Here is a 473-nt window from a genome sequence, read left to right on the forward strand (position 1 = left end):
AAAACAATGACCCCCTTTCTTCCTCATTTTGTTTCCCTCTCCTGACCACCTTCTGGACATTTCTGGCTAAGCTTGGCAAGTGAAAGCAGAAGGAAGACTGTGCATGGGGTTGTTAAGAGGAGTCAGAAGACTCGCTAGAGTACAATCATCTCTTTCCTGTTGTGTGTACAGTGTAGCTGTCATTATAAAGCACACACACACACAGCGAGCTGCCCGATGATACATTGTAGCCGTACTGCTTACTAATATAGGTGATAGCGCACCACACAAGGGGCGGAGCTTGTACAGAAGGGCGTCGGCATTGGAGTGTGCCTGGGGTACAACGAGGCCCCATGTCGGTTGATGTGTAATTGTTACACACTAGAGTGGTATCATTTTATCGTCTATACCCGTGTACCCATAATCCCTTGCTGCAGCCATGAAGAGTTTTGTACCCGTAACTCCTCAGTGACACACTCGCATACCCACAATCC

The sequence above is a fragment of the Nanorana parkeri genome, unplaced genomic scaffold (assembly GCF_000935625.1).
Source record: "Nanorana parkeri isolate BGI_ZX_2015 unplaced genomic scaffold, ASM93562v1 scaffold10, whole genome shotgun sequence".
Classification (NCBI taxonomy): Eukaryota; Metazoa; Chordata; class Amphibia; order Anura; family Dicroglossidae; genus Nanorana; species Nanorana parkeri.